This window comes from Bos taurus, chromosome 1 (genome assembly GCF_002263795.3).
Source record: "Bos taurus isolate L1 Dominette 01449 registration number 42190680 breed Hereford chromosome 1, ARS-UCD2.0, whole genome shotgun sequence".
Taxonomy (NCBI): Eukaryota; Metazoa; Chordata; class Mammalia; order Artiodactyla; family Bovidae; genus Bos; species Bos taurus.
This window is the reverse complement of record NC_037328.1, coordinates 130,764,398-130,774,369: the sequence shown is the minus strand read 5'-3', so window position 1 is coordinate 130,774,369 and position 9,972 is coordinate 130,764,398. Positions and strand designations below refer to the sequence as shown.

Here is a 9,972-nt window from a genome sequence, read left to right as displayed (position 1 = left end):
AACCCAATGCTATTCAATCACAAAAGGGAATGAAGCATTGCTACATGCTGCAACGTTGATGAACCTTGAAAAAATCCTGTGAAGTGAAGGAAGCTGGGTCACAAAAGACCACATGTATGATTCCACTTTCATGAAATGTCCTGAGTAGGCAAATCCATAGAGACAGAAAGTAGATTAGTGGTTTCCAGCGGCCGGTAGGAGGAGGGAATGGGGAGTAACTGTAAATGGGTTCTTTTCTTCTTCTACTTTTTTTTTTTTTTAAAGGGGAGGTGGTGTTATGAAAATGATCTGGAACTAGGTAATGGTGATGGTTGCACAACTTTGTGAATAAATTAAAAACTACTGTATTGCCCACTTTAAAAGCTGGGATTTTTTGGTGTGTGAATTATATCTCAGTTTTTAAAATCAGGGGAAAATGACGCCGATGGAGAGGAGTCAGCGGAACTGAAAAAATGAAATGGATCGCGAGTGTCGCCTGTCCCCGTCCGTCGCCTCCGTCTGAACGAACTTTAGGCTCAAGAACCGGCACCGAGAGGGCCTTCGGGAAACGACGCTGGAGACTGGATCTAGGAAGAAACATGGCCCAGGATTCGAAGGGCATGCAGTTAAGGTGGCGGCCTGGGATCGCCTAGGACAGGGGAGGCGTCTGTAGGCTCCGAAGTTGGCCGGGCGGGAGCGGAGATTTAAAGGCTGGAGCGCGGAGGCTCTTAAAGAGGCCCGGGCGAATTCCCATTCGGCGTCCACCTTAAAGCCAGCTCCCAGGAGCCAGTGGTCGGACCCCGGTAAGTGCGCGGGGCCGCGGGGGAGGCCCGGTACGCGCGCCCTGCTGGGTCCCGGGAGCTCGGGGCAGGTGGCACAAACCTCGTGAGCCGTGCTTCCTGGGAGTCTGGGGCCCGCGGGGGTGGCAGGGTCGCGGCGCCGGGCCCGGCCCCCCCAGCGCCCACTGAGGCGGCGCTCTATTTTTAGCAGGCGCTGTTGCAATATAAGGAATGCGCGGCTCGCCAGGCGGTAGGCTGGGGCGCGCGCGGGCTGCGCGGTCGCTTTAAGGAGGCGCCGGGGCGGGGACCGGCCGAAGCGGCCGGCAGGCCGCGGGCCCAAAGCCGTCAGTCCGGCCGCCGCGGGGCCCGGAGGGCGCGGCGCTGTCTTCTGGTTGGCGCGGGCATGGAGGAGGTGGCCTGAGGCAGGAGCCAAGCTGGGCTGGAGTGCGCGGTGAGAGGTCGGGGCTGGCTGGGAGGGAGGGGACCCGCCGGGCGCTTTGTTCCGGGCGGGAGGTGTGGCCGCCCCGGGCCGGGCCGGAGGACGGCGCTTGGGGACTGGCCTTTTTCCCCCATCGCAGGCTCCAGCGTAACGGTGTGCGATCGAGAAGTCGGCGAAGATCGGGACCCCAGTGAGATGGGCCTGCTCACCACCTAAAAAGCCCCTTTCATGGTAACCGCCCTTGGGTTGCTTTTTCCTCTGGCGAGAACCCGCGGGGAGTGGGCGGCGGGTCTCGAGTGGGATGGGGAAGGGTTGGTGGTGGCTCTATATTTTTAGAAGGGCGTTAACGAGGGCAGGGATCTGCCGAAAGAGTTGTCAAATTAGTCTGAATGATAAAAAGCAGGCTGCTGCATTAACAGTCTTTTGCGGCGCCACGGGGCTTGGGGCTCTGGTCACTACCAGGGGCCCCGGCTCATTCATTGAATGGGACCTGCAGGGGCGCCCACTGCGTGTGGGGCACAGTGCCAGATCCTGTGCCGCGGGGAAGGTAGGGGTGCAAAGTGAATCCTGTGTGTCGGTTCTGGGATCAGGGGAGCACAGGGGCTGTGGGAACAGACAGCTTGGAGGGTCAGGGAAGGCCTCCTAAAGGAGGTGATGCATGGCGGAGCATGGGCACTGGACACCCAGATAGACTCTGTGGCTGGAGCTGAGGTCTGTGCTGGCTGGGGCCAGAGGCCAGTCTGGAGAGGCAGACAAGGGCCACTTCATGCGGGCCCTGATCCCTGAGCTCTAGGATTGTCCCTCCTTACCGCCCCGACCCCCACCCCCACCCCCACCCCAAGCCCCTACTCCTAGTAAACCTCTTTGGGCTAGAATGGTTCTTGCCCCTCCAAGACTCACACTGTGTGCTGGACCTGACCAGAGAGTGTAACTGACAAGGCTCAGAACTGTAGCCTCAAAAGAGTGATCTTCCTCACAGCAGGAATGATGAAGAAATCTGACCAAAAAGCCCTGAAGCTCCACTGTAATAATAGCTGCCAGCAGGGCTTTCACAGACCAGGCACTTGACGTGTATATGCTTGCTCATCATTTGACGAGACTCCAGAAGGGTCTTCTTATTACCCCCATGCAGATGGGGAACAGGGGCTAGAAAGAGTCAGTAACTTGCCCAAGATCCTATCTAGGGTCCATGTTGACCCTCAGCTCTCCAGCTCCTCTGGGGAGGGTCTGGCTGCCCTGGCTCCATGGCTCCAGGTGCAGCCTGTGTTAGGCTTTGACTCGGTTGCCTTTCACTGCTTGGTTCAAGTGTGGGGTGGTGAGCTGCTGGTATTAATAACTGACATGTGTCAGGGGCTTTGCAGCAAACAAAGCATTTTCACCATGACAGTTCTTAGAGTTGCTCCTACTTCTCTTCCCGGGAAAGAAACTTGAGCTGGCCAACATTTTTGAAAATCTCCCAATTTCCTATAAATCTCATTTCCCTGCTGACTAGGGGACTGAAAATGTTTTGGGTCATGATTTTGACCCTCAGTCTCTTCTCATTCCTAGCAGCTAGTTAGCTTCTCTGTCTGTGGATTAGGGTGTAGTTTGTCCTTTCTCTGCTAGGTCAGGAGGTTTGAAGCTTTGATGCTCTGGAGTTTTGCAAGCTACAGGGTCTGCCAGCCTCTATGGGGGTGGGGTGGGTGTTGTGTAAGCCAGGAGCTCTAGCAGAAACCGCCCCTTACCCCTCTACTTCAGTGTTTCCTTATGGGAGGGGGGCGGTCAAGGCCCTCTGCTGAACACTGGTGAGGCAAGTGACAGTTGTTGGGCTGCCAGCTCCGTGTGTATTTGCCACTACTTATGTTTTCACTTGCCTAAGATATCTTTGTGACAGGTATAACTTTCATTAGCTCTAACCACAGGTATTTCACACTTTCGGTTGATCTGAGTTGTTTAGAGAGAGACAAGTCCATTATCCCTGGGGTTGGCTCCTGAGCTTGAGTGATCACGTGGAACCAGGGAAGACTTCTGGGTTCTGATGGACTGAACCAGTTCCTGGAGTGTCTGGGTTTAATATCAGCGCGATTCACAAGTTGACCAGCCTGCTGGATCAAGTAACTTCTTGGGGAAATATGACCTCCATTTTATATTTCACATCTGGTGTCATCACTGTCTCCCAATGAAATGCCCCAAAAGGAGCATGCCTCCCTGGAAGCACTTGGAAACATACCTGCTCATGAATATCATGTAGTTTTCACAAAACACACGCGTGTGAACTATATGGGAACACATTCTTGTGCAAAGTTGGGATGTTCTTAAGTGTGCAAAAAAGTGTGCATTGAGTTCCAGAGGCTCCACACCTGCCAGGCCTGGGGCAGGTATCTAACTAGCTAGAAGGTATAGTTACCTTTGTATGGGGATGGGAGAAAAGAAGGATGCTTCTGCCTGCAAATAGCAAAACCCAAGTAATACTGGATTAAGCAGAGTTTAGATCTCCCAAAGATGCTCTCAACCCTGGTGTTGTCTCTGTACAGGGATGAGATATTAGTGCCATTTCCAGCAAGTTCTTGCATAGCACAGGCAGCCAAGAAGGCTGAGTGTTCAGAGCAATGGTTTTTACCTTCTTGGGCCACTACCTCTTTAATATGCCAGTGAGACACCCAGAGAAACGTTGCTTGGATGTATGAAGTTAGGCATACAGTTTGGGAGATTTGTGGATCTCTGAAAATGAGCCCTGGATCCCAGGCTAGATCCCCTGCTTCACTACTGTTCACTGAGGACCTGCTCTGAGGCTCTGACCTCCCAGCCAGGCCAGCAGGCTGTCGTGGCGGAGCCGGACGGGCATAATTCTCAGCCATGAGAGGAAGTCCATGCCCTCAGCCAGCAGATCTGTCTTGTGGAACTCTGAGAGCGTAGTGCTGCCATCCCCTCTTCAGACAACAGAGGACGTTGTTAAGGCCAGGGGGACATCCACACTGCACTCCTTGGCGTCTGCTGTGCATCCCTTGGTGCCCATCTCTAGTCTTCCAGGTAGCATTCTTGCTGCCATAATGAGGCTGGTGCTGCATGTTCCACCTCCCCACCCCGGCCATCTACTGAGCCTCACCACTGAGCCCAGGGTCTGTTGCCCGCTGGCATGACAGTTTTCTGCAGCCATCCGCATTGTAAGGGCCATGAAGTAGCAGTGTGTATTTAGCTTTTAAATGTCCCTATCATTGTCCTTTCGTGTTTTTTAAAATATTTATTTATTTGGCCATTTTGGGTCTTCGCTGTGGCATGCAGGATCTTTAGTTGCGGTGTATGAACTCAGTTGCGGCATGTGAGATCTAGTTCCCTGACCAGGGAATGAACTTGGGTCCCCTGCGTTGGAAGGGCGGAGTCTCAGCCACTGGACCACCTCCTTTAGTATTTTTGATAGCTTTAGTCAGTGGAAACTGCTGATGGCCAGGTGGCCAAATGACAATGTGGGTTACCATTGGTTATGAGGTGACTTGCTCAGAGGGGCACATTTTCATCTACAGAGCTGGCATCTGGCCACCTAGATGGATAAAACATCGTGGTTTGGATGTGGGTTATGTTGCTAATAAGATTTTGGAGAATACAGGAAGGGATTTGGCTGTTCAGCATGTGGTAATAGAAGGAGGTGGCAGGGGATGGGAGTCCTGAGCTCTGATTCGGGCCCTCTCTGACCCTATCCACAGGGCCTTGGGAGCGTCCTGTGCTGCAGGGGCTCAGGCTCCATCTGTGACTTCTCTAGCCCGCCCTCAGGGTTGTCATGGGGATTAGATGAAATACACAGATGAGAACATGCTTGGGAGACCAGAAAGGGCGATAAGAACTAAGAGCATTATCAGTATTCAGGCAGCCTTTAGATAACAGAATCACAGACCAGGAAGGGGCCCCTGGAGCATATTTAGTCTCAATTCAGATCTAGGAGAGCATATTTCTCATAGTGGTGAGGTAAATGGTTTTTAGGCAGGACATATTTTAATAGTTACATATATACTTATTTATGTGTATTTTAAAAATAAAGGTATGACATCAAACCTAATTTTTTTAATGGCTATTTTGCTCAGATTAAGGCTAAATAAGGATTTTAAGTTAAAAACTATGCTAAATTTTAAGGTAAAGATTAAGCCAGTAATAGTTCAGTAGTAGACATTTTGGCCCAAATGGGCCCTTGAGTAGAGGCTGGGAAAATTTGTGTAGCCTTTGAGGAGCAGATCTTAGCTGGGCCCTTCTAGAGACAGGGAGGTTGCTGCCCCTCAAATCAGTTTACCCACTGGGGATTCACTCGTCCTTGCAAAGTTCTTTCCTTTCTCACCTTAACCTGTCCCACTGGATCTGTGCCATATGAACCTTGACAGTCATGCTTTTCTCCAGCACGAGCAGCCCTGCATTCTCCAACTGCTCCTCAGATGACGTGGCTTGAAGATAAGTCTCTCTGGATGTCCACCCCCACTCCGGGCTGGACTGGACTAGAGGCTCTGCATTGGCCATCTCTAAGCCTCACAACAGTTTTGCTGTTAGCCCTTTACAGATGTGGAAACAGGGACTCAGAGTGGTAATCACCCCCATGGTCATGGCCTGAGAGGAGCAGAGCTTGGAAGGAGTCTCACCAAGGTCTGTTTGGTCCCGGAGGGCATGCTCCACCTCTTACACAGTGCTGCTCCCAGGACTGATAGATAACTTTGGTCATTCTGATGACACCTCCCTTCTCTCTCAGTGCTCATGGGGCATGGCTCATGGGGGTCTGGCCAGATATAGTCAGTGCTGTAGTGGAGTGGAGGCCTCATGGGGAGAGGGGACAGAGCAGTTCACACACAGGGATGCTGTGAAGCGACAGCAACCACGGAGGTGCAGGTACGGCTGGTTGACAAGAGAGGCAGAGGGACCCTAGATGGTGGCAGTTTTCCCCTAATTTCCATTAATCCTCTGGTCAACCAGGAAGCCCTCCATCATTTGCACACTTGACATATTATGTAATTTTCAAAGATATAAAAATACAAAGGATGATATATAACAAACACCATGTATCCAAAACCCAATTGAGCAGATGGGACCCTTCTGTCTGCCCTTGATCCCTTCCATGCTAGAGGGCTTCAGCACGTCCCTGCTCAGGAGACCTGGCTGGCTGGGCCTGCCCTCAGCCTCCGACTGACTTTCAGAGCCCCTCTCCCAAGTTTCCACGTCTTGGCTCTCTTAGCTCCATGTCCCCAACAAATTCAGTGAATAACCACCTGGGTCTCCATCGAGGTTGTCAGTAGATATTTTTGCTGCCTGAACTCACACTGGGGAGAGATAAGTGTACGTCTTGGGATTTAACCTCTTTCAAAAAGTTCCTCCACCCACATACACACCTGCCTTGACCATCGTGGTTTCAGGCCAGACTGTGGCACATCATGTAGTCATAGCTGCCCAAACCAAACTGTGATTCAGGTAGTAAATGTAAATATTTGGAAAAGAGAGGAAAAAAACAATTTTCTTATTCTAATTAGATGAAACAAACTTAACAGTTTGTTAAGCTGCTCATCTTCAAAACCTTGAGCAAAATGCATTTTATGTTCTAAAGTGCAGGACTGCTTTGAAGGAAGGAAGGTGGAGTCTGATATGGTACCTTTCTAACCCCTGACATGGCCTTGGGAAAAGAGCCTGATTCTGGGAAAGATTGAAGGCAGGAGGAGAAGGGGGCAACAGAGGATGAGATAGTTGGATGGTATCACAGACTCAGCGGACATGAGTTTGAGCAAACTCAGGGAGATAGGGAAGGACAGGAAGCCTGGTGTGTTGCAGTTCATGGGGTCACGAAGAGTCAGACGTGAATAAGCGACTGAACAACATCACCGCCGCCTTGCCGCTCTCCCTTTCCTGGAAACAAGGCTCCCGTGTGCCTGGTCCTGGGTCCTCCTCTCTGTCAAGCGTCCCAGCTGCAGAGGGGGCAGCTCTCCATGACGACAGGAGATGGTTTCTCACCCAGCTCTGCAGGCTCCTTCTTCCACCCCAGCTGACTGAGCTGGAACCTGACATGGCCCATTTGCATGTAGCTTAGGCTTGAGTGACTTCCCTGATGGCTCAGATGGTAAAGCGTCTGTCTACAATGCGGGAGACCTGGGCTCAATCCCTGTGTCGGGAAGATTCCCTGGAGAAGGAAATGGCAACCCACTCCAGTACCCTTGCCTAGAAAATCCCATGGACAGAGGAGCCTGGTGTCCATGGGGTTGCAAAGAGTTGGACACGACTGAGCGACTTCACTTTCACTTAGGCTTGAGTTAAGAGAGTTAGCAAAGCACCACTTGTAAAGCTGTGCAGAAAAGATTTTAAAACCTTCTGGAAAAGCCCTGCATTCCCCAAGCAGATTGGCTTTTCAAGGAGTCACCATTGGGGACAGATTTCAATTAGTTTTGTGATAGAACACAGGGACCTGAGGTGGTCCCCAGGTTTTCTTTACTAAGTGGTGAGAATGAGTTGAAATGTTTTCTGTCCGAGTTGCCAACAATGGATAACACTGTCTGCATCCTTTCCCTTGACTTGATGGAGATGCTGCAGAAGCTGGCAAGGGCTAGGACCCCAAAGACCTCAGAAGGATCTGCTTTGTTGGGGTTTCTCTTGCAATAGAAATGGTCAGAAGCTGTGCCAATGAAGGCAGTTAAGTATATTCTAAAGCTGATAACTATTTGTTTATGCAAGAATACACATACATATGTTGATGGCCTACTTTTTAAAGAAAAGTTTTGGTTTAAAAAGAATCTGCTAAGTAATATTGCATTATATATATGTACCACAGTTTCTTTATCCATTCATCTGTTGATGGCCCTCTGGGTTGCTTCCGTGTTCTAGCTATTGTAAAAAGTGCTGCAATGAACATTGGGATACATGCATCTTTTTCAGTTATGGTCTTCTCATGGTATGTTACTCAGCCATAAAAAGGAATGCATTTGAGTCCGTTCTAATGAATGAGGTAGATGAAGTTAGAGCCTAAGAAGTAAGTCAGAAAGAGAAAAACAAATATGATGTTAATGCATATATGTGGAATCTAAGAAGACGGTACTGATGAACCTATTTGCAGGGCAGCAATGGAGACTCAGATATAGAAAACAGACTTGTAGACCCAGTGGGGGGAAGAGAGAGTGGGACGAAGGGAAAGAGTAGCATGGAAACATATACATTACCATATGTTAATAGATAGGCACTGGGAATGTGCTGTATGATGCAGGTAACTTACACTAGTGCTCTGAGACAACGTAGAGGGATGGGATGGGGTGGGAGGTGGGAGGGAGGTTCTAGAGGGAGGGTCATATGTATACCTATGGCTGATTCATGTTGATGTATGGCAGAAACTGTAAGTTAAAAAAAAAATTTTTTTTTTAAGAATCTGCTATACATACTCTATGTTAGGAATGTCCCTTGAATCCTAAGTACCCAGATTAAAAGTAAAAGTATTTGTAAGCACGTGGTGCTGTGTGGAGATAGCCGAAGATGTGCTGGAGCTGGGGAGACCCATCTTCCCCTTAGAGCTGACCATTCTGGGGGGACCTGGGGACAGGTTCTTGCCTCCCCAAAGCATTATATTTTCATTTCAAGGGCAAAATGTGTTTTAATTCAGTTCTGTTTGTTTTTTCTTCTTTTTTAGCCTTTAGAACTTTTAACACACCTTGAAAATTCCCCCTTTTAGATGACCCCAAGCTCACTCCTTTGTATTTTAATTCCACTGGGAATGCAGTTCCCAAGGGAGAGGCCGAGGCAAAGGCATCTTTTTTGGGGAGTACCATTCTCTCACAAGGAGGCTCAGCAGCCCAAAATAGCGTCCATCATGTTCTTCCTTCAATGCCTGCTTTATTGTAACCGGAGATGATGGAAAAGGGTGGAACCACAGTCCCAAAGCCTTGGGGGCATATGTTTAAAAAAAAGTAACTTCTATGAGATATGTCTTCTGCATGGTCCCTCCCCACCCACATTCCTCAGGTTGAGATTCCCCTGGCGTCAGAGTCAGGAAGGCCTAGGCTCCGCACACAGGCTCACTCATACCCATTCTCTTCTGGAAGAGGAAGTCAGCCCCCCCCACCCCCTTGCCCTGCTGGTGCTCCTGGGGTGCTAAGACTTGGTGACCCGCGCCCCGCCCGCCCACGGGGCTCCTTTCCGCTTATCTGGGGCTGGGTGGGTGTTTCCTGCATGTTTGAGATTTTAAAGAGGAAATCAAAATAAAGAAACAAAGCCTTTGTTTTACTTCTGGGCTCAAACTGAGGGCGGCTGGAGGGATGGAAAGGGGGGAGCGGGAGCAGGTCACTTGGCACTTCCACAAAATAACCATTCTCATAAGCACTTAACGGGGGCTTTTTTTCTATTTGGGGCTGGTATGTGTGGATAGGAGAGCTGGGTGGAGGGTGAGAGAGCCCCTGTGTGGAAGGAAGGAGGAGAGGGCCCAGGCAGGGTCTGGGGCCACCAGCAACTGGCCTCAGGCGGGGCTCAAGGCTCCTCAGTCCCTACTCCCTTCCTCAGAGGAGCCACAGGAGAGTGGGGAGGATCCTGGGCCACAGCCCCCCCTGCTGACTCTCTGTCCCCTCCCTGTCCTCTGTGTGACCTTGGGCAAGTCCCCACCTGCTTGGCCCTCCTTTGCCGTATCTGTAACAGGGACAGGGCTGCTGCAACTTACATGTCCTGGTCACACCGCCCTCCTTTCTTGTTTAATCCAGTTAGGCTGGGCAAGCTCTCATCCCACAGATGTGGAAGTGGGGAGATGCTCTCCCCAATAGTTCTTCATTTTCCACAAAGCTTTTCTCCCTGTGGAAGCTCTCTGAG

At 50.6% G+C, this 9,972-nt stretch overlaps 1 protein-coding gene across 8 annotated transcripts in view; it reads left to right on the top strand.

Moving 5' to 3' along the window:
* The first annotated feature begins 695 nt into the window (after nt 1-695).
* MRAS (muscle RAS oncogene homolog) overlaps nt 696-9,972 on the top strand; it is a 66,574-nt gene continuing 57,297 nt past the window's right edge. For 3 of the 8 annotated variants that reach the window (XM_015473278.3, XM_005201888.5, XM_005201889.5), the window contains exons 1-2: nt 1,106-1,209; nt 1,337-1,428. The gene's annotated coding sequence lies outside the window, so the exon portion shown is untranslated. 8 annotated transcript variants of the gene reach the window in all.